This window comes from Onychomys torridus, chromosome 7, assembly GCF_903995425.1.
Source record: "Onychomys torridus chromosome 7, mOncTor1.1, whole genome shotgun sequence".
Classification (NCBI taxonomy): domain Eukaryota; kingdom Metazoa; phylum Chordata; class Mammalia; order Rodentia; family Cricetidae; genus Onychomys; species Onychomys torridus.
This window is the reverse complement of record NC_050449.1, coordinates 67,297,278-67,321,920: the sequence shown is the minus strand read 5'-3', so window position 1 is coordinate 67,321,920 and position 24,643 is coordinate 67,297,278. Positions and strand designations below refer to the sequence as shown.

The following is a 24,643-nucleotide window of genomic DNA, read 5'->3' as shown; positions in this document are numbered from 1 at the left end:
AATAAAATCCAGCAAGAGTCTCACTTTCCCCTGCTTTGTGCAAGTTATTAACTCCCGTTAACTCTCATTTATTGGGAGATAACTTGTGTCATGTATTTTCCAAACTGTGTGCTTAGTAAAATCATGTCACTTTCAATGACGTCTGCCATACCCTATACAATTCACAAGGCTGATATTTACTCAGAAAATTAAGGCCATAAACATATTCTCCTACCTCACCATCCTGACCTCATTTATAGATTTTCTCCCTTGAGGATCAACATTTAAAAAAAAACCACATGTACCACTCTATCCAGCACAGGCCATGTTCTATTTGGCCCTGGAGCATCATAGAAAGACCCACAGCAGCAGCCTATGGGAAGAGTTCATCCTAGGGAGAATTGCATTCTTTGTTAAGGAATCTCAGCAAAGTGGCAGGTATAGTGATGTTTGCTGGCAACCCCAGCCTTTCAGAAGGCTGAGGAAGGAAGGTAGTAAATGTTTAGCCAACCTGTGCTGCACAGCAAAACACTATCCCAGAGAAAGATCAGCTAATAGCCATGAGGAGGATATGTTTGTTGAGGGAAATTAATACTGGACATACCCCATCTTTCCAGAAGCTCCTCTGTATTCATTTATATATTCAAAACTTCAAGACACAGCTCTCCATCTCTGGCTTGCCTCACACTCATGAATAAATCCAAGAGTCTTAAATACATCACACAGAATCCGGCTTAATCTTCTAGCACCTTCTAGATGAAAGGGCAGAAAATTCCATCTTCATAAAATCAGTATTCAAACGCCCTTTGAAAGAGTGTCCATTACATAACTACAGAAAACACTATCTGTTATATGGAATCGCATGATGTTAGAAAACGACTGTATTCATTTTCTTTCTGTTGCTGTGATAAAACACTATGACCCATGCAACTTATAAAAAAAAAAGCATTTAATTGGGCTTACAGTTTCAGAGGGTTAGTGTCCTTAAAGGCATGCATGGCAGCAGGTGGCTGGAACAGCAGCTGAGAGCTCACTTCTCACAAGCAGGAGTCAGGGAGCATACTGTAGAGGACTGGAGGTTTTTGAAGCCTCAAAGCCGCCTCCTGTGACACACCTCATTCAATAAAGACATATATCCTAATCCTTCCCAGACAGTTCTACCAGCCGAGGAGGACCAAATATTCAAATATATGAGCTTAAAGGGTTCATTCTTATTTATATCACCATGCCAAGACATAGGTGTGATTTCCACCAAACAAGAGTAAGCTATGATGCATAACCCAGTTCCTAATGCTGCTGATTCATCCCCAAGTGTCACAATGAGTATAATTAACATAAAAAATTCAAAAGAAAAAACAATGAGGAGTAATTAAAACTCTGGAGTGACCATTATATTTCCCAAGAAAGCACACAAGTAGTATGATTTTTAGTGTCTGTAGCTTATACAATAATAATATGACAGAGCAAGAAAATAATCACAGTTCATGAAATAGTATGCTTCTATAGCCTTATAATATTTCACTCTTCATTTAAAGTAGCAGATTGCTAAATCCATAACACTTTCAACAGTCTGCTGCTGTAACAGTAGTATAATACTCAAGATACATTGATTCTAGATCTAAGACTTACAGATAAAGAAGCTGCTTGCTCTTATGCCACCTTTACTGTTTGGAAACTATAGATACATGACAGGGTCATCACAAAGAGGCATTTTAGACAGTGTTTAAAAAAATGGAACAGTGTCTCATAATTCTGATGACACCCATCACTAATATTTTTTGAAATGTTTATATTCAGCCAATATTGAAACACTGTGTGGCACTTTCTTTAATTCTCATAACAATTTTTGAATCAGGTAAATTATAATGTTACAAATAAAATAATGGAGGCTTAGAGACGTGAAATATGCTCAAGGTGAAATAATGTCTAAATATCAGACCGAGATTTAACTTGGACTACGTGATTGTGGGACATCATTGTTTCACTATTATGCCAGGTTGATAGAATTTTCAAATAACTATAATCATTTCTGAATCAGTTCCACTATGCATTATACTAAGTATTATATACACTGTGTATTCCATTCTTGTGATTTTGGGCAAAAAAAAAATCATGATTTCATGCTCTTGCCCAAATAATTTAAGATTTAAGAGTAATAGACAAGGTATATTTGGAGAGGTAGTTGAAAGTCAGAATGTCTGACTACACATAGGAAGTATGTGTAGTAGCCTCTGAATAATATAAAGTAGTGAGTGCCTACACCTTATAAAACAATGACTCAGGTGTCCTGAGAACATCATAGTTGAATATCAAGTCCTTGGGAAGGAAAGTGAGAGAGAAGCCAGTGAGCTTGAATTCATAGCACTGTATAGGTTTTAACAACTAGGGCAGAGTCATCTGTCAAAAGTATGAACGATGTAATGTTTAGAGAGACACTAGTCTCTTGCAGCAGGTGCACTCAGGCATGCCGGGCATGTCTTTTGCTTTGAGGACTTTCACACAACTCTGTCAGCCATGATAAGCATCACTGTACCTCTAGCTCATTATCTTGATGTTGTATTTGACAGTGCCAGGTAGGAAAGGCCAGAGCCTGAGGTGTGTACAAACCATCACAGTTAGAACAATCCAAGTACAAATCTTTTCAGAAAGGTGACACCGTCACAATATAATCCATCCACACAAATAAAGATGGCTGCAGGACACGTACTTGAAATAGGTAGATTCGAAGCCACCACTACAGAATCTCAGTCTCAATGCCTCATTTGAAAACCATGGCAAATAAATTTCAGTCGCATTACATTATACTGTATTCACAGAATCATTTCATGTGTCCCAACTACTTATCCAGCATCCATTAGCAGGGAAAAGATAGTTTTATGATAGAAAAAAGTACAACTTGTTAGTGATGATCAAGGTAGAATTTTTTGGAGACGAGGCATTTTCCAAGATGCAAAATTCTAGGCATCAAACTGGAAAAATCCTGAGTGAATAGATAACTACCCATTGCTGTGGATATCGCTCTGTATAAATAAAATACTGATTGGCCAGTAGCCAGGCAAGAAGTATAGGTGGGACAAGTAGAGAAGAGAATTCGGGGAAGTAGAAGGCTGAGGTGGAGAGACCTGCCAGCGGCCACCAGGACAAGAAAGATGTAAGGTACCAGTAAGCCACGAGCCATGTGGCAAAATATAGATTAATAGAAATGGGCTAAATATAAGAGTAAGAGCTAGACAATGGTAGGTCTGAGCTAATGGCCAAGCAGTTTAAATAATATAAGTGTCTGTGTGTTTATTTTATAAGTGGGCTGTCGGACTAACCAGGCTTGGTGGAGGCTGGAAAGAAGGTCTCCAGCTACAGCCCATCCTAGATGATCTTGGAAAATCTGGCTGCCCCAGCTGAGGACTAGGCTTTTCCTGTGAGATAACACAAGTGTCTGGCTCACTAGGTCCTCTCATGAGTGAGTTAAATTGAGCAACATACTTCCCCAGTGCAGCCTTTCTTTTTGGGATCTACTGAAAAAAGTGTGTGGACTCAAGCTTGAAAAAGTTGTCTTCTAGCCTGGACCCCTACCTGGTGCATTTCCTTGGCCATAATTACAGTCCTTGCTGCAGCTCCCTTCTACCTGGCACAGGAAACTTGCAGCCTGGACAAAATGCTGCTGCTTCATCTTCAACAGCATGACCCACTTGTATTGATACTTTCAGAGCCAGTCCCAAATCCTCCCACTGCTTGGAAATCTTTCTTTCTACATCCTACCACTGAGCATTCCCCTACTGGCAACACATCACACTTATTAGACAGTAGTAGTTAGCAATTTTGTGTTTTCTTTTAATCCAGCTACAATAGAACCCCACTAAATATGCTGATTGGATAACCAGTGTTTCTCTAGCATCTGGACTCTATTTATACCAGTGGAGCAGATAGCATAAACATAGTAAAAGTCTGACAAAATATTAATGATGTCCATAGACTTTCAAAGGAAACAGTCATGGGAGAGGACAATAACGTGTCACTTAGCATCAAGTCAACAGGTTTATTCAGAGTGCAGCAAGTGTTAAGACTTTGCCCATCCTACTGGTCCTTTGGATCCATATAGGAAATGTGACATATGCAGATATCTTGTCTCTTGTGCTTGTTGCATTTGGCTAAGAAAGAAATTGAGAGAAGCATACACACAACATATAGGAACTGGGAAGTCAAACCATGTTGTCCTGGGGCTAGGATAGGTCAAATGGCATTTGATACATTGATTGGCTTTTCTTGTTACACTGGTCAGGAGCAATCACTTGGATATAAGAACTGCCTGTCCCATTTGTAGTTAGATGTACAAGGCTAATGACTGGTGTGATGGATTTTGAAGACAGGCTGGTGCCAACTGGAAATCCCTAAAATATTAGCTAACGATATGGGATTGTTTTTCTTGTAATTTTAAACCTGCTTTACTTGGTCTAAATACCAGAAGGATTATTAGCTCCCCACAGTTTAATGGTGGCCTAGAGTGTTCCCTTAAATATCATATTGTATTGTAGAATGCAGAACCCAGGTAGCCTCCATCTTCCATTAGGTATCATTGTGTTGTGGGGAAAACAAGATCATAGTGGCCTCCACCTTCATTTGAGGATCATTGTATTGAGAAGTAGGATCCTGGTAGTCTCACATCCCTTAGGTATTACTGTGTTGTGGGAAGGCAGTGTCCTGGGGACCTCCACTGTTCCTCAAGCATCATTACATGGGTGCGTGTCTTGTCCCCCTTTGAAAACATTCCAGTTTTCTGCTGGGTAAAACCAGCAAAGACATAAACAATGGTTTAAATTTTTTAAACTCTGTTGCATGAAGTGTGAGATGGAAACAGGGACTTTGTTATGTTTTGGAAACCCATCAATTGTAAGGCTTTTGGAATATTATTGAAACAGAGTGCTGGACAATGACCCAGGCTTTAGCATGCTAGGCTTGAGAATAATAGGAAATGATTGTCAATTAGAAATGGTGGATGGATGACTAGGGCTGTCAGCCTAAATCATAGGTGAAGTTCTATTGATTTGAGATTCAGTTCCATGGAAGTTGTAGCTAGGGGAAATGGCATAAAGCCTGGAAACCTATACTAGGGGCCAGAAATAAAGACACCATTGCACCCTCCTAACAGCTCACACAGCCTTGTTTAGATCAGGAACAAGGCAGGTAATTATGTCATAGAGATTGTGACAAACTGTTGATCAATCTTTAAGATAGCTTTAGATTCATTGTGTGTAAATGAGTAAACAAGAATAAAATACCATTTATTCTCTTTTTTTAGCTTAAAAGTGGAACCCAATAGTTTTAGATCTTATATAAACTCAGGGATCTCAAATAAAACTTAAGCTAAAAATCCACCTAAATTATAGCCATGGGAAAAATCCTTTCTTTCTCTGGAAGTATGCTTTTTTTAATCTATCCAAGAGAATAATTCTGATGTCTACCTCACTTGGTGCTGCTGTTAGTGGAAAAGTAATTGGTATGTGTGAACATTTAACACAGACATGTTGGTCTGACCTACAGGTAGGGGGCAGGCAGGACCAGTGCAGCCGGTCTCTCCCTGCGGCTGAGCAGGATGATGAGTGTCAGAATGGCCCAGACCTCCCTTGTCCACCAGAGAGAAACACACTGGGCCTGGAGTCTTGTCAAAGCAGGAACTTGCTTTATTACATCAGGAATGAACTTATAGAGGTTGGGGTGATGGGGGGATGGGGTGAGGATAGCAGGCCAATGAGATGATGCCATCTCAACAGTTACTAGGCAGATTCTAGGTCAGGTAGTGCTGAGTCACTCATGTGGAAGTCATGTCCCAGGACAGGTCCCCAAACTAGAGCTAGGCTCGGGAAGTTACACTGGGCCTCACGCCGGGCTTTATGGGACCCACACAGACACACAGTAGACAAATGTTTATTATGATTTGGTCATTAATAAATTGTCTTGCTTTAAAAATTAATTTTTGCTTTTATTTTGTGTGTGTGCATATGTGCATGCAAGCACCCATGTTCCACACAGCTCACACACAGAGGTCAGATTCAGTCCTCTCCTTCCCCTGGCTTCTGGGGATCAAACTCAGGTTGTCAGGATTAGCAGTAAGCAAGGAAGAGGGATAATATCTTAATTCTAACACCTGTCAGCCAATAGGGCAGAGAGACGCCATGATGGGTAGGAAGTGAACAAAAGAGCCGGATAATTCACATGCTGTGGGTTGTCATGAAAACACATCTATTCCATCTGTGTTTCATCTTCAGGCCATTGCTATGAGCTGAATAATAAGTAGAAAGACTAAGCTGGCCAATGGATACCTGGGCAGTGGAGTTCTTGAGTTTGCATGTTAGTTACAAGACAAAGATTCTCCTCTCAGCAGCCTACCTCATTTGATGGCAGTAGAAGACACATCAGGGTCAATGATCTTAATCAGTTAAAACAAAGCTGGCAAACTGAAATATTTATCAATTTAACCTTTTCCCATGACCTGGAATAATTAAAATCCATTCTAATTTCTCTCAAAATGGAACGAATGTCTCAGCCTTTGTTTTTATCAGTTCAGAGCTTTGCCTTTGTCTCAGTGTTTGCTAGTTTTGTGTGAGATGCTGGTTATCATTCACAGTCTGACTTCCCCGGGAGTTGCATGAGTCTGTTGTGAGAGATTTGCAGTTCTGCTGAAGCACAGGCTTCCACGGAAACTCAGCATTCCCGTTTTCATGCTTCCCTGCTCCTTGGCGATTAGGAGGTCCCATGGGAGAGCCTTATTGTTTCTGTTTCTGAATCTGCAGGTGCCTGTGTGATACAATGACCTTCTGCTGGAGATTTGGATTTTTATTTTATCCTTTAGCAATGTGTGCTTAGAAACATATAAATTATCTTAATAAAATGCAATAATGTTTATTATAGAAATGAAAATGTTCTCATGAAAACATGTTAATAACAATAAATAAATAATTCCCAAAGGAATGAGGTGACTCTAGACAAGTGACCCCCCATAACATATAACTGCAGTTATAACTATATTTAAAATTCTGGTCCTCAGTGATGAGGACCCAGTAATTTGAAAAGCCCATCTCTTTGGTTTAATATCAGACTTAATCCATGTGATGGCAGAATCTAGACACTCAGCTACCTTGGAGTATATCACATGGGCAGGCAGACCAGAAATTATCCATAAATATTACCTGGGTGAGCCCATGCTATCAGAGGGAAGACATTTGAACTCCAGTGGCTTTACTCTGGGAGGTATCCTAGCAAGACTATTGAAAAGCGCTCTCTCTCGCTCTCTCGCTCTCTCTCTCTCTCTCTCTCTCTCTCTCTCTCTCTCTCTCTCTCTCTCTTGTGCTCTCACTCTCGCTCTCTAACTCAACCTTTACTGTTTAATCAGAGTACTCCTTTTTTATTTTTTTAATCAGAGTCCTAATTTTTAATCAACTTCTTTATTGTGTTTTTGTCCTTTGAGACCAGTTACAGGAATTAGATATTCCCTGAGTATTAGAGAATAAATTGTGTTATGTCTTCCTCTATACCTAGTCTATACTTTTTAGCTTGCATTTAATTCATTAACTGTCTAATTTCATTTATCACACCTCTCAAAACTAACTCTCTGGTTCCCTTTCCTATCAGATTTTGACCTTGGTTTTGGTAGTTGTAAAGGAGGAAGAAGACATTGAGGCTCACTTCACAGCAATGTAGTCTAGCATAGAGCATATGGCCAGATTGACACAGGCCTGAGCTCTTTGTAAAGTGGGATGATCTGAAAAATATAAAATATGGAGAAATGTGAATCTCAAATAGCAATAACAAATTTTTAGAGATGACTTTGGACTTTTGCTTATTATAAATACTGTGATAATTTTATCAAAGTTCAACAATGTAATTATATAGTTTGTTATTAGGGTAGCATGTATTAATATAAAATTGGTTTCATGACATTTTCATACATGCATAGAAGGTATTTTGAACATATTCAACCCATCATCCTCTTCTGTTCCCCCGTTCATTTCCACTGATACCCTTTCTATTACCAAATAGCCCCACTTTTCCTTTCTTGTCTTCTAAAAAGTCACCCAATGAGTTTCACTAGGGTTGTCTATAAGAGCATGGGTAGGGTTATTTACTGGGGCACAGGCAACTTGTCCATGGCTACACGAATGGAAAAAAATGTCTCTTCCCCTGCAACTACCACTAACTGCCTACAGATCTCCAAGAAGAGGTGGGGCCTCTTGAGCACCCTGCCCCATCTCCATAACAGAATACTAACAGACCCAACCTTACACAGATCTTATGCAAGACATTGAAGTTCCAGAGTACAGGGACCATATCAGCATTACTACCCCTTTCTTCTAGCTTACAATTTATAATTGTGTGTTTACATTTATTGTAAGTTGGTTGCGGGGCACTAAATATCTCTGGTTCCTTGAATGGGACCTCACACTTTTTTTTCTTTATTATTATGTGTTTTAAATTTTATACATCAGCCATGGGTTCCCCTGTCCTGCCCCCTCCCGCACCCACCCCCATCTTCCCCCCAGCCCCTCCCCTCCATTCCCAAGTCCTCCAGGATTAAGGCACCTCTGGGGATTCATTTAAACCTGGTGGATTCAGTACAGGCAGGTCCTGTCACCTCCTTCCAGACTGAGCAAAGTGTCCCTGTGTAAGCCCAAGGTTTCAAACAGCCAGCTCATGCACTAAGGACAGATCCTGGTCCCACAGACTGGGTGCCTCCCAAACAGATCAAGCTATTCAGTTGTCTCACTTATCCAGAGGGCCTGATCCAGTATTGTAATTGTTTTTGCATATACGAGTTTTCTTTAAGAGTGTTCAATCTACCAGGTAGTAGTGGCACACGCCTTTAATTCCAGCACTCAGGAGGCAGAGCCAGGTGGATCTCTGTGAGTTTGAGGCCAGCCTGGGCTACAGAGTGAGTTCTAGGAAAGGTGCAAAGCTACACAGAGAAACCCTGTTTGAAAAACCAAAAAAAAAAAAAAAAAAAAAAAAAAGAGTGTTCAATCTAACTAGTGTAGGAGCCAAGAAAAATGCAAGTTTCTCCCCATTAACAAGGGAAATAGTTTTGTTCTTGAACAGCTCATGAGTGGCTTACTTTTGTGCTTACATGGATTAATCTATAATTATTTTAAAATATAATTTATAAACATAAATACTATAACCCTAACAAATTTGTTAAATTCAAGATCAGGAAAAAAATTAAGATTTTTCCAGAGTAGAATTCCATGGTTAAACTTGAAATTTAAAAAAAAAAAAGGATCAATGATAGCTTCTTAAAACCATGTTCTATGGGATGCATTTTCAACAAGTCAAATATTGGGAAACTATGAATGAGTCTTACAGTATGTACCAAGTGATTTGTCTAATCAACATTAGTCACCAAGAATCAGTAAAAGTGGTGACGGTAAGTTGTCACAGACTAAGGGGCCCACCCAGTGGGTACAACATCGGAGCAGATGGGAAGCAAATGCCTGCACACCACAGACAGCAAAAAGGCTGGAAGCCACAGAGACCTTTTCAGTCAGCCTAGACAGTGAACAAGGAGAACCTGGTAGATGACATCAAAAGGGTAGGCATTTGCTTAAAAAAATCTCAGCATGGTTGAAAATGATCTTTTCTGAAAATCCTGAAAGAATGATTAGGAGACCTTATCTGGTTAAAAGCTTTGATGGATAGCTCACAAGCTTCCTGGACAGAAATGTATCTAATAGCCACACACTTAATGTCTTCTTAGCTGTTTTGAGTTTAGACACTAATGAATTGTCAATAGATTTCACAATTTTCAGTCTTTATTCTTTTTTAGGTAAAAGTTGTCCTTTATCTGTTTGTTTATTAATGGAGTAGTTGCCCATTACCAGCCACTTTTTTCCTTGCATTCATTAATCTCAGTAGCTACTGAGTTGACTACTAGAGTTTTGGGGTATATTCCTCATGAACAGTAGTTGGTCCACATGGTACTTAGAAATGCAATTCAATACCATTAACTGGGCTACCTCCCCACCCTCTTCTCCTGCCTTCTGTCCCCTCCTCCCCTCTCCTTGCTTGTGCCAATGGTATTTCAGACAGTTGGGACTGCATCCTTTCTGCAGTCACTTCTTGGTGTAGTTCTGGCACACTCTGTTTCCCAGCGCTGACATACACCACAGTCCTGTACTTATGGGACTCATCTTTTCTGCATGGAAAGATGATATCAAGTTTCCTGCTCACTCTCATAGCAGCTGCTGCTTTTACCTCAGGGAACATATTACAGTTTCACTCTGTATGTTTATGTGATAATCTGTTTGCTAGCCATCTCCTCTCCCATAAAATTAGTTTTCCTATCGATGAGGGTCATACCCTTGTATTTTAATCACTGTATTCCTATACCTGGCTTGATGCAAGGCTGTGACAGGAGCAACATAAATATTCTTTTTAAAATTTTTAATGCTACTAGAACGCATTCCTGTTTCTTTTAGATAAGACCATGCTGTCAAATGTCTGTTTAAAAAAAACAACTACCTGTCTCTGTTGTGATATCCATATCTGATAACCACTTAATAGATTTCCAGGTGACAAGCATTTATACATGAAAAAAATATTGATGTTAATGGACTAGAAAGACTTTTTAATGATGGAATTCTCAGACAGACTATCACAGGACATTACAGAGAAAATGGGAAAAACAAAATCATTTTGCTCATAGTACATGGATATTATCAGCATCAAGGGTTATATCTGGTGAAGGGTAAATTCTACTAATATATAAGCAGTACAAAGGCAATAGAAATATTTTCTGGCTTTTAGTAATGCCATCATTATTATAAGTACAACAAAGAGACTGTCAAATGTCCCTTTTTATATTAAAAATATTGGTAATGGTTTTTGGTCTGATCTTTCCCTAAAATGTCTTAGTTTTTTCTAAGTAAAAACCATCATTCATTGAAATAGGTTCCAAGACCTTGTTTTAATATGTATTTTGTACATTAAACTATGTTAGATTGGTGAGACTTTGAATGCACATTCTATCAGTGATTGCTCATGAATACCTTACAGATGATCCCCAGTTTCCCGACAAACACCAGATAAGCAAATGATTAATAAGCTAAAGCCAGGGTGGAGGGATGGCTCAGCAGTTAAGAGCACTTGCTGCTCTTACAGAGGACCCAAGTTTGATTCCCAGCACACATGTCCACCAGTTCACAACTATGTGGGTGTACAGATCCTGGGGGATCTGACACCCTCTGCATGCCTCCACTTGGACTGCACAAATATGCATATACCCACAAACTCACATGCACATAATTCAAAATGAAATTTTAAAAATAAGTTAAACATCTAGGAGCTGGTGATACAGCTCAGTGGCAGTGTGCTTTAACTGTACAATGAAAGCAAGAGTTTAAGGTCCATAGTGGTCAGTCTAAAATCAATGGCAGTAGCTTACTCACCACCACATATATAAACATGGTTAGCCAAAACCTGCAATCCTGAGTTGAGTCTCCCTGATGCAAAGGAGTCTTCTTTTCCCAAGCTCTTGTGTCAGAAGTTACTAAAGATAAGGCATTGTTCTTTCAGCAGGTACTGTGACAACCCATGTCAGTTGAGCAAATAAAGTCAATAGTCTTCCTTTGTTACTCATTTTAATTTTTCAAGGTTGAGTTTATTTTTAATGATGTGGGGAGGGGCACATAAGTGCAGGGGCCCACAGAGGCCAGAAGCATCAGACCCCATATAACTGGAGTTATAGATGGTTATGAACAACTGATGTGGGTGTTAAGAATCCAACTTGGGTCCTCTGCAAGAACAGCTCATGTTCTTAACTGCTGAGCTGTCCTTTCAGCCCCATTTATTTTTAAATTATATCCAAGGGCATCTTGGTTGGTAAGCTGGGAAACTCTTAGATCATAACTCTCCATCAGCATTTCTTTGTATGGAGTCCTGAGTTTCTAATAAAAACGAAATATTACTTTCTTAATACCCAGACCGATGCATTTATGCTTCATGTGGAATTCTCTGGAAAAACTAATGTTGAAGGAGTAGCTTAGAGGCCTAAATGGATCTCCACCTGCCTTTCTGTAAAGCCTATAGATATTATCATCACACTATATCTTTTTTTACTTCAGTGGACTATTAACTGAAGTTCCTAAAAATATGGAAGATAACGGAACAGACTGTGTAGGACTTGAATTCACTAAATCAACAGCTTCCATGCAGTGCAAATAAGGGGAAAGAAAGGAGAGAAAGTGCAGGGGAAACACCATTCCAAGGTGCTATATCCACTACATGAAAGCCTAGCATCTGGTCTAGAAGGAGGTCAGGCTGTTGTAATAGAGCTGGCCTTGCACTTTGAACTGAACCAGTTGGACTAGTATAGCCTCAGTTAGTAAAGGAATGAAGACGGATGTGAACAGAGAAAGGGGCGCAGGGCATGGAGGTTTGTCCTCACAGATGTTGTTGTGGTTCAGTGAATTTTGCCCTCTCCAGGGGAACATGTGGAAGCCAAAAGCAAGGGTCAGTAATCTCTGTAGTGACTCAACACTGCTCTACCATGCAAACGCTACCTACCTAATCAAAGTTCATATGACATGGCAAAGAACTGCTATGATCACACATGACCATATATTGACCCATTATGGACAGGAAAAATAACAAAACTCACCATCCCCTGTAATTTTCTTGAATAGAGAGCACATTTAGTGCCTAAAATAATGAAGCTCATATATTGAACTCTGTTTTCATACCCCTTACTTAGCAAACCTCTCCTTAACACTTAGTATATACTTAAAAAATTGTTTTTATGGTATATCCCTTCATTCCAACATCATGGAATAAAATAAGTGTGTCCTCACATGAATCTGGAGGGATATACAATATATACTCTTTTTATCTGTAATACTTTTGAAATATATTTTTAATTTATTCTTTGAGAATTTCATACATGCATAGAATGCATTTTTATGGTATCTGCCTGCTTCTTTCCAATTTAACTCTCCTAGGCCCCTCCTTGTCTCTCCTCAAATTCATGTCTTTTTTTTTTTTAACCCATTGAGTCCTACTAGTGATGCCCATGTGTGCATAGCCTGAGTAATCCTTAGGAATATGGGCTACTTACCAGGGTATACATTGCTCAAGAAAATAGACTCTCTTTCCCTCAACATCCATCATTTAGTGCTGTACTGTTTTATTTCTCTGGTAGTTAAGCTAAGTGTTTCCATAATGAATAGATCTATATTTTCATTTTCAATCTACAAATTGACCATGAGTCAGTGGCTTCTGGAAGACAGAAGAAGATTCCATTGAAGTTTCTGGGTTTATTATTATCACCTATCAAATACTAAATTATATACCTTTTTACATTATACCTTGTGGAGTTTAGAGAGGTGCCTAATCATGGCGCCATCACCACAGACATCTTCTCTCACAGTCATGTTTCTATAAATATTAGATAACAATATATGAGGTAAGAATACGGCTTAAAAGACTTAAGGCATTTATCAGAAAGTTCTTAGGGATCAAGATAGAATTCTAATAACTTGTATCCCTGTAAGACCAAAGAGGAGAAAAAAATTAGCTTGTAAAGCACTGTCATGAAAATCTGACATTGAAGAATAAATTTAATATTATAAAATAGTAGTTTAAAAACACAACTGTGGTACAGGTATATTAGTATACTAATATTTTAGTACAAAGATATCAGATTAAAAATTAAGGTTTGGGTTTGCCACATAGTTATGATTTTTATGGTGCTTTGTGGAGCACAACGATAAATTGTTTGTAGAAGCCAACTTGCAATTCTGTAGGTAAGTTCCAAGTGTCTCCAGCAGCCATCAGGCTAAGATGAAGATAGTTGAGTATTCTCTGTCATGCAATCTTTGGTAGCACCAAGATCAACATTCTACTGTCCTTAACACCTAGAAATCTGCACACATGAAGTGCCTCAAAGGCATACCAGGTGATAGTCTTAAAGTAACTCTATTTGACAATGTTAACACACATTTTAGGTTTGCCACCACATATATCAAGAAAACTGATTCTGGCTGCAGCATTATTAGGTCACAGTATTCCTATAGGTATATGGAGAGATAACCACTCACCCCTGATAAAGAACTGATGGCAGGCCAAAGTAATGATACCACTCATGTTCAATTGGTGGACAAAGACTTTTACTGGAGTTCCTTATGGTAATGTATGTGAAGGGTTACTTTTAGAAGTAGACATGACTCAAATTCAGCTGTCGCCAAAGCTCACCCTAACATGAGTGATGGATCAAAACAACTGTTAACCTAGGGCACACTGCACAACTTACAAGCAACTCCATGGGTTGGAAAGTGTCTGTCTCTTTTAAGGGCCTTGGCTGGTCTGAGTCCCCTTTGGCCAGCTCAGTTTGTTTGGAGGTGTCACTCACCAGTCTTTACTGCATAGAGAAGCTTGGGGGGGGGAGCCTAGTGTAGCTCATCAGTTTTAGAGACTTCCTGAAGTTATTTGAATTGTTTACTTTCTAAATTTTTTATTTATTTCTTGGTTTCTGAGACAGGGTTTCTCTGTGTGTAGTCCTGGCTGTCCTGGAACTCACTCTGTAGACCAGGCTGGCCTTGAACTCACAGAGATCTTCCTGCCTCTGCCTTCCAAGTGCTGGGATTGAAGATGTGCACCACCACCACCTGGCCTATTTCCTAAATTTTAAGGAGCTTCTTTGAAACATGGAATATTCACCTCCCTTCAGAGCTGTGGTTCTCATCCTATGGGTCATGACCACTTTGAGGTCACATATCAGATATCCTGCATACTTACATTAAGATTCGTAACAGCAGCAAAATTACAGTTATGAAGTAGCAATGAAATAATTTTATGATTCACCACAACATGAGGAACTGTACTAAAGTGTGGCAGCATCAGAAAGGTTGAGGTGCTTTAGAGCATCCTGGGACTTAGCCTGCTTCTCTCAAAGATGGAAGGTCGTACCTTGGAGGAAATTACTACATGATGGTTCATTGCTGTTGTCACTTACCCAGGACGCTGCCCCTGACAGTGTACTCAGTAAATTTTCTTCCTGTTGCATGTTCTAAGCTCTGAACAAGTAAATTCTTTTGCTACCTGCCAGTCCCTGCACCAACAAAAGATGAGGTTGAGCCTATGGAGAAACAGTTCTATAAAACTCTACCAACACTAGCCTGCTGGTGATAGTAATAAATGCTTTCTGGAAATAGGAGGAGCACTGTTTGTCCAAAAGCAGTCATTGGTACATGAAATTATCCTTTAAAAATTACCTGAAAACATTGTAATGAGTGTTTTTAAACTGCTAGAGCATCTTATACTCTTGGAAAGACTTCATTCAGCCTTATACAGAAATTTAAGTAAATGTATATAATTAAATAAAATATACATTATATAAATATGTATATTTTTCATGTAAAATCAGATATAACAAGACCCATCCTTTTAAACTATGGCCTATATATTTGTTGATTCAACTGAAGACTGGTTAAAAGTATTCTAAAAATAAAATGTATCTGTACTTACCGCACGCAGGCTTTCTCTTTGTCTCCTTTCTTTCTCTCCCTTTCTACTTATTTATATACCTTCCTTCCTTCCTTTCTTCCATCCTCCCTCCCTCCTTTTCTTTCTTTCTCAAACAATATGATATGTGACAGAGCATTTAAATTGTATTCAGCACTATAACTGAGAGGTGCTTCACAGTGAGTAGGTAATGTACATCAGGTCTATACCACCCTGTTCTGTCTTGTATGAGAGATTTGCGAATCCAAGCACTGTATTATCCAGTAGATTTGTGAAGCCAACCTGAAGCAGGTGACTGTACAGTGACTTCTAGCTCAAGTCACCCCACTGAGAGATCAACGGGGAACTGTACAGCAACCCAGGAGAGTAGAAACCATATGGACTTTTACTTTTGTTTCTCTGCATAGCCATCTATACATCTGCTTCCTGGTGATTAATTGAAAGCTCGTTTTTACTTTTAATTTAAATGTGACATATACAATCTCAGGCATGTTGAATTAGTAAAGAAAGCTTGCAGAGTGCCCCCTCTTCATTACAGTATTATACAGAGTTATTGCCTTGTTAGGCAATACAAAGTTATTATTGTATATTTCTTCTCTTCCTGAATTAGCAATGTATAACATCCATTACATTTCATCCTCAGGGGAGTGATTTTTCTATTATAACTGACAAAATCCTATTTCCTTGGCTGTATTTAGGCAGTATTTAAACATTCTCTTTCTTCAACACCCCTACCTGCCTTTCTGTTTCGTTCTCTGATTTGTGGCCTGTGACTCTATAGGAATTTATTATTCTGAATTTTTTGCTTATGTAAAGTTTCTTTGAGTGTATTGTTTTGTTTAAAAGAAAGCACAGAGGTATTCAATTTCCTTTCATCTTTGCTTTTAATAGTCATAATGAAATTATTCTTTTAAGAAAAAAAATACTGTGTTTTCAACTCCATTGAGACAAGTGTTGGGTTCTATACTAAGTGGCATGCCAGCTCCAGCTGTGTGTGTAGAGCAATTTAAAGCAAGTTTGTTTTGTTTGAAATGGGAGCTAAACTTCTTTAGAAGGATACAGGTAAACCAAACTCAGAAAGACAACCACATTTTTTTTTGCTCTGTTTTATTCTTTTCATTTGTTGTTTCTAACTCCAAGTTTTCAGATATGAATATTCAACCTGGCATAACAACAGAAATCAGAACAGTAAATGGGGAGAAGGAGTAAGATAAAGGTCTGGAGAGGGGAATAGCAGCAAGTGTACAATTACTAAGAAGGGATAAATGGAAAAGAATCTGGGGAGCTTTAAGTTAGAAAGGGATAGATAACGCAATAGTTATGAAGAAGGATGAAGGAGAAGTAAATAAGACAATATCTTCTAGTTCCATCCATTTACCTGCCGTTTTTCACTTTTTCCAGGAGCTGGGAAAATTTGGAGGAAGGGAAGGAAAAGAAGAATGCTGTAATTATATTATAATCTCAAAATTAAATAAAAAGAAATGAGTTTCTCAGAACCAAGCTCCAAGGAACTCACAAACTTTAGATTGGCAGCTCTGGAACCTGCATGGGACCAGACTAGAACTCTGCATACTTACAGGAGACAGTTGTGTAGCTGGGTCTGTTTGAGGGGGCCCTAGAAGTGTGGTCAGAATCTATCCCTGGTGAATGAACTGGCTTTGTGAATCCCTATGTGGGACACCTTACTCACCCCTGATAAAGCAGGAAGGGGCTTGGTCCTGCCTCAAAAGAATGCACCAGGCTTAGCTCTCTCCTCAAGGAAGAACTTACCCTGTTGGAGGAGGGGATGGGAGGGGAGAAGAGGAGGAGCAGAAGGAGTGATGTGAGGGAGATTTGGGATTGGTATGTAAAATGAATTTTAAAAATTGAAAAATAAATAAATAAAAATTTTTAAAAAGAAAAAAAAAGAAGGATACAGATCCTCCTCCTCATCCTTTTCCCACCTGGTCTTTCTCAACCCAAGTGCAGATAGCCTGTATCTCATGAATGGCTTCAGTTAATTGACTTTGTAAGCCATCCATGAGGCACTCTAAAATAAAGTGTATCAGCATATACCCTGAAGAGTAACTGTTAGACTCTTAAATAGCCTGGCTTTCATGGTAGTATCTCTAAAGGAGATGTTAACTGAACAGAAATTCCAAGGATATGTATGCTCGAGGTGCAAAGTTCAAACCTTAATCTTTTCTTTTCTTGGAGTAACATTCTCAGTGTGAAGAGTCAGAATTTGCTCACACATGGGAGTAAAATTACTAAGATTTGTATACAGAGGTGCATCATGCTAGTACATTAAGAGCCTAGGATCCTATAGTTTTTCACTCATGGCCTATTTGATAAATTTGAGAGTTATATTAAAACCAAGGTATCATGTCCATATATTACAGAAATAAGGAAATGATATCTCACTTGAGGACAAATCTGCCTCAACACACAACCTGTTACACACAGATGTTTAACAAACTTAGGAGCATGAATGGGGGGCCAGATAGCAGAGCTCAAAACATACAGAAACAAATCATGGCTTCCACTGTCATACTAGAAGCAGAGACAGCTGATCTCTTAGAGGCCTGAGACATGGCTGAAGAAAAGCAAGGAACAAAAATAAATAAACTCCTAATAAAAAAAAACAACCACCCAGGCAATGACCCATCTCAATCCACAACTGAGGAAAAATGAATGATCACTCACTTCTTATATGTCTCTGACCTGGGATTTTTCTAGTTTTGTTGTTGTTGTTGTTGTTGTTGTTCCTATTATTCTTAGATTTGGTCTTTCAGTGTCCCAGGCTTCTTGGATGCTTTGTGTCAGGAGTTTTTTAGATTTAACATTGTCTTAGACTGTTGTATACATTTCTTCTATCATTTTTTTTAATGCCTAAGATTCTCTCTTCCATCTCTTGCATTCTCTTAATGAAGCTTGAGTCTGTAGTCTTGTCAAATTCCTAAATTTTTCATTTCAGAATTTCCTTAGTTTGGGTTTTTTATTGATTCTATTTCCATTTTTCAGGTCTTGAATATTTTATTCATTTCCTTCTACTGTTCATTTGTGTTTTCTTGGATTTCTTTGAGGGTTTATTTATTTCCTCTCTAAGGACCTCTATCATATCCACACAGGCTGTTCTAAAGTCTTTTTCTTGGGCTTCAGCTATGTTGGAATACTCAGGCCCTGCTGTGATAGGGTTACTAGCCTCTAGTGGAGACATATTGTCCTAGTTGTTATTGATTGTGTTTTTACACTGGCATCTAGATATCTGGGACTGGGAAGATTATAGTTCTAGTTGCTGATATCTGATATTTGTCTTTGTTGGATGGGTGTTTCATTCCATGTTTCCTGTTTCCTCTCTGGATCTTAGGAAAGTGTGGAGGCTGTGTGTTACCTGGTGAAAGTTTTCTGTGAACCTAATAGGTATGGCCACTTGAAGTTCTAGGAAAATATGTTTCTAGGCAGTGGTAGCTGACACTTTGTTATTCCTTTATTCTATACTTTAAGTTGCTTTTAGTGTAATGTGATGTAGAATATGAATTCTGATGGATACAATTGATGAAGTATGTCTTCAGCCCAGAGTAAATAAAATCAAGTGTCATAACACTGACCACTTTCTTGGCTTTATAGCATATTTATGGATTCTAGAACCAAACTGACCTCTAAATTTTATATCACACAATATAATTTTATCAAGATAACATATTTTGACTTTATAAGTGGGGAACAAGCAACTTCCAATATGAAGAATGTGTAATTATGGCTTGTATTAATACTTTTGAGTTTTGCAGGAAATTTTGTTTATGTGGTTGAGAAATACATGTATTATTTTGTGTTTTGACATTATTCAACACATACTGCCCTTAGTTATCTGGCTAATGCATTTGATAAGAAACATACAGAGATCACAAGGCTAGTATCATGTTTACATGTGAGAGTTTGCATATGCTCTTACACATTCTTTTCTGATACTGATCTTTCAAATTCAGTCAATCTTCTAAATATCTTTTAAATCTGTCTGCTTCTGTTACCACCAATTCTCTTGCCTAACAAGGGCTCTAACCTACTCTCCAAAGCAGGATGCCTATACCTAGTCTTTACCCACAAAAAGCCATTCTATCTACAATAACCAGAATAAGATAATTCAGAATGCAGTTAATGCTATGTTACTCTAATACAAAAATGCCCAGAAATGTCTCCATGATTTCTTTAGTCTTGTTGTTTGTGTCCTAAGAATAATGGATTTCTGATATCTGAGCTGCTTTTGTCCATACCATTATTTATCATGGATGCATCTTCTTCCCCCCTCCCCCTTTACATAGTTAAGTCTACTCATCCATCTAGTATGAGTCAACACTTAACTAAGGGCAAGTATTGAATAATGCCCATGCCAAAAGAATGCATATATTTCTCAATCACCTAAACAAAATTTCCCACAAAACTCAAAAGTATTAAGCTGTTCTTTGAAGGGGTTGTCCACCCATCCTTACTACAATTCATGGTTACACATTCCTCATACTAGGAGCGGTTTCTCCTACTTATAAATCATAATATGACTTATTTGTCTTAAAATTGTGTTGTGTAATATAATGATTACATCCATTGCTGATGTCTGAAGCAATGGCTTTCTTTCTTTCAGGTAAGTTCTTATGGCTCCATGAGAGTCTCCTTAACTTAATGCTGCCAGTCAGCTACTATGCTGTTTACTTTTAACTGTCACCCTAGTACAATCTGTAATCATCTGGAAAGACAGTTTCCATGAAGAATTATGGTCCACAGTCATGTTTGTGGGGGATTATCTTGATATTTTTTAGGTGGGTAAAAGCATCCTGATAGTGGGCAGCACCATTTCACAGCCTGAGCCCTGAACTGGGTAGGGGTGAATATAGATAGCTGATCAGAAGCAGCAAGCAAGAAAGGTGCATTTATTCTCTCACTGCTCTTGACTATGAATGTGTTGTGACCAGCTGCTTGTGTTCCTGCCTTGGCTTCTCCTCTTTGATGAACTAGAACCTGGAATTGTAAGTTGAATAAATCCTTTCCTTCCATATATTGCTTTTGATCAGCATATTTTACCACAATAATTGAAATGAAGCTAATACAGCTATTTTCCATCTTATTGATATCAGAATTTGATGAACAACTTCTCTCTACTAGGTCATGAACTCTACCAGAATCTAGACTGTGCTTTAATTTACCACTAGCTCCCTATGACCCATCAGAGAATACTTAGTACTTAGAACACAATAAAAAATTATTTCATCATCTATATTATTTAAACTAAATAGAAAGTCATATTAAAGTTAATTTCAACAACATAAAAATTGATTTTGTTTTAGAAAAACATAAGATTTAAAAAACATTCAATTGTGAATATACATATAGATAAATATACTTTTTGAACTTGCATAGTGGAAATATGCAATAACAATTACATAAAATGGAATTATAATATTACAGTCAAACATGCAATTTTCATAAAAAGAATTAAATAAGTTTCTTTAATGATACTAAGAACAATAAATTTCATTTATTTTGAATACCTTAAATGAGTGGGACTTTGATAAACAATTTTCAAACATCCTCTTATTCAATCCTTGTAAGATAAGCATTAAATGATATTCAAAACGAGATCGTGTGATCACAGAGAAAATTGCTGTGTCAATTTCATGCACGCAACATTAGCTGTCATTTTCTGGTCACCTGCTATGTCTAGACACTCTGTAAAGTGTTTATGTACACACTTTCACTCGACTTTCATGAATAGATAGTTATTATACTTATTAGGTACCTTCTTTGGATAATTGCATTGATCAGAAATGTTACTAATGCTCCCATGATGTCTTTTCCAAATAATCCCCTGCCCTGCACCCATCTGTAAAAAACTGAAGCTTGCTTTTTCACTTTTACAAATCCTAAATTCTATAGTCATGGTGTGAATTCATATATAAGACGATTTGGGTTAAAACTGTATTAAAAGTTAAATCTGTTATTGCTTGGACTGTCAATTTTGAGCATATGCTGTCCGAAAGGTAACTAGTTATTATCAAACAATGGGACTTCTACACCCAAAATAAGTAAATACGTGCTCGCAAAAAGCTACAAGCAGGTCATATAATCAGCCTCTCAGGCTGTTGTCAGAGCCCAGAGTCAGATAGATAAAAGAGGATTAGGAGAACCCATCTTCTTAAGCAGGAGATAAACAGTCCCAGGGTACATGGGGAGAAGGGAGTTGGTGGATGTGGGTGTTTAGCTTGCCTGTTCAGAGTCTATTTAGAATTTTGTTTCTTATAAGTTCAGTTCTTTGATGTTTACCATTTTTAAAAATTCAATTTACTTTAATAGCACTTTCCAGAAAAGCAATATCTTCACAGCACTAGCTACTCACTAAATCTTTAAAAACCATTAGGAAAATGAGCTCCATGGTAGTAACTACTTCTTTTGAAGTGACTGGGAAATTTTCAGCATGTCTGAGGATGTGTAGCTATGTCTACAGAGGCAAAGAGACAGTTTAAACCATTTTCTATACTTCAGGTAAACAGAAATTATATGTAAGATAATGAGATTATATACTGATTCTCCTTTGAATCATGAATCAGTGTTAATTGAAAAAGTTTAAGGGACCAAGTTCAACCAAGTATTCATGATGGTGGGGAACATCCTCAAACCCTACAGCATCTTGGCATCCTTATTTTTTATGCCCTCTGATACCTATTTCAGTAAAACCCCAATGTACTATAGGGATAGAATTGATTTAAATAATTCGGGAAAATAGAAAAGCATTCCAGGTAGACAATCCTATTTTAGATAATGCTTTGGCATTTGTAGGAAGGCTTTGGGGGCTGAACTGCTTCTATGGACTTGTCAAATGAGGCAGTGACTTACATGTAGAGTGTGTTTATAGCAAATAATAGAAGGTCAGCCTTCCTAGTGTTCTGGTCCCTTCAGGTGGCTGGACCTTGAACTGATTAAAATACCCTTAACTCTATAGCTATAGTTAGAAAGCATATTAAAATTCCTGTAACCAGTTATCAGTAAGGCCAAGACTCTAATCACAGTCACTGACTTAAAAGCTATTACTCAAGAAAAAAATAATAAAATGGGTAATTTATATACATGATAAAAACTTTAATGTGAAAAGAATATATAGTACATTGGGCCTAGCAGCTGCAGATTCAGTCCACCCTGTGATAAAAAATATTATGAAAGAAAAATGAAATGGACTTTATCTTGTCCTTAAAACTAAGCAATAGAGGCCAGCATGATAGCTCAGTGGTTAAGAGCACTGGTTGCTATTCCAAGGGGATCTGGGTTCAATCCCCAGCACCCATAGGGTGGCTCACAAAGATCTATAACTCCAGTCCCAATGGATCCAATGCCCTCTTTTTGCTTCTGGAGTCACTGTATACTTGTGATACACAGATATATCTGCAGGTAAAACACTCATACACACAAAATAATACAATAATTAAAAAATTAAGCAAGATAACCAAAATTAAAATACAATTCAGGCTGTTTGGGTTAATATCACTAATCTGGAGATAATAGAAAGTATCCAGAAAAAAAATGGCTTATTTGCAAATACTAAGCCATTTCTTATAAGAGACATTAACCTACATGGATCTTGGCAGCCACATGAGTGAGAGGGTAGAGGGGATTCTGAGACAATATCCCATAAAGATGGCTATAAGATCATGGAAGATTGTCCTAGGATCCATTCCACCCCCTCACTCCTAACCATCTGTCATTTGGCTTAGAATGAGTTAAGAATCCACTAATAATGCTGTGTTTGATGCAATCGTTTTAATATGCCTATACATGGAAAATAACAAATGATGAAATACCATTCCATACCATACACCCTTCCCCCATGTGAACTAAAGTGTCTTCTGTCCTCAGCTCCTTGAGTAACCATGAGTTACTACAAGTCAAACTCCTGCTCCCATTCCCTCTGCTGCTCTGGGTTCCCAGTGATCCATTCTTCTAAGGAATCACTTAGAATCACTTACCTTAATCCAAGTAATCCATCATATTCATTGCCACCACAGGTGAAGCTTCAGGTACCTGTACATTGTCTCTTTTACTGTGTAAAGTACTAAGAAAGAAGTTTTAATAGGTGAAAAATGAAGGGTGGGGGTGAATAGTTTGAGCTCCATTTCCATTCTAGAAGCTTCTACCTATGTTAAGCCACCTAATCACCTTGCTGCTTTTTAATGCTTCTCTAATTCTAACCACCAAGATGCTACACACATTTATCCCCCAAAAGTCTGTTTTGCCATTAAAAACAAAACAAAACTCTGTACAGGTAAAGTCAACAAATAGCCAGGCAACCTGCCATCATGAACTCCCTCTTATTGGAAATGGACCAGGGTGAGAAGAGGTTAGAGGTTACCTAGCCTTATCTTCACTCATACTGGCAAGCTTGCCATTCCTTTGCTAACATTAGAACTAAGACACTTCAGTCTTCCAAAGTAAAATTAAAGATAACAGTGCTCCAGGAATCCTCCAGGTCTTTAATCCCAAGCTAGGATTGCCGAGACTGCCAACCTCCTAGACTGAGCAAATACCAAGTTCTCAGCCTCGCCAGTGTAAGACAGCCAGTGTTGGAATACCTAGACCACAATGTAAGCCAGTATGTATTTCTCCTAAGGGAAATTCATTGCCATTCTGAAAATTTCCCCTGTTACCTGCAAAGCATTGATTACTAGATGTACAAATCTTGGCTTGATTGCTCCTCCCCATTTAAGTCTGTATTAAAAAAAAAAAAAGATTGACTAGTGAGTTTCCACACAATGTATCCATTCAGCAAATGGCTGTTGACCACCTGCAATGTTTCATGAGTTCCTCAAGCCCTGTCATATGTGTAAAATATGATAAAAATGTCTCGGGGCAGGAGAGGTGGCTCATCCATTAAGAGCACTGACTGTTCTTTCAGTGACCAGGTTTGGTTCCAAGCATCCACCCACATGGTGGCTCACAAGCATCTGTAACTCCAGTTCCAGGGGATTCAATGCTCTCTTTTGGCCACCTTGGACAGCAGACATACAGGTGACATGCATACATATATACAGGCAAACACTCATATACATAAAATAAAAGTAAATAATCCTTTTTTTGAAAAAAAGAACCTATCTCCAAAATTATAAAAGCAAAATATCTTATAGAAATTTAATTTTATTATATTCAG

General features: G+C 38.2%; 1 protein-coding gene and 1 non-coding gene across 6 annotated transcripts in view; both read left to right on the top strand.

Annotated features, from left to right (window-relative positions):
- Unc13c (unc-13 homolog C) overlaps positions 1–24,643 on the top strand; it is a 427,893-nt gene that overhangs the window by 116,415 nt on the left and 286,835 nt on the right. The gene's annotated exons all lie outside the window — the stretch shown is intronic.
- LOC118588138 lies at positions 7,578–7,706 on the top strand. Its single transcript, XR_004945538.1, has one exon. It is a non-coding gene; the product is annotated as a small nucleolar RNA SNORA61 (small nucleolar RNA).